At 56.5% G+C, this 255-nt stretch overlaps 1 protein-coding gene across 1 annotated transcript in view; it reads left to right on the top strand.

The window, feature by feature from the left end:
* Positions 1-255, top strand: part of LOC119426468 (5'-AMP-activated protein kinase subunit gamma-2) — a 6377-nt gene that overhangs the window by 3568 nt on the left and 2554 nt on the right. The gene's annotated exons all lie outside the window — the stretch shown is intronic.

Here is a 255-nt window from a genome sequence, read left to right as displayed (position 1 = left end):
ACAACCCACTGCACCGACAACCCACTGCACCGACAACCCACTGCACCGACAACCCACTGCAACAACAACCCACTGCACCGACAACCCACTGCAACGACAACCCACTGCAACAACAACCCACTACATGGATGACCCACTGTACCGACAATCCACTGCAACAACAACCCACTGCACCAACAACCCACTGCAACGACAACCCACTGCATCTACAACCCACTGCACCGACAACCCACTGCACGGACAACCGACTGCACG

This window comes from Nematolebias whitei, chromosome 20, assembly GCF_014905685.2.
Source record: "Nematolebias whitei isolate Nwh7 chromosome 20, NemWhi1, whole genome shotgun sequence".
Lineage (NCBI taxonomy): Eukaryota > Metazoa > Chordata > Actinopteri > Cyprinodontiformes > Rivulidae > Nematolebias > Nematolebias whitei.
This window is presented reverse-complemented; position numbering and strand designations above follow the sequence as displayed.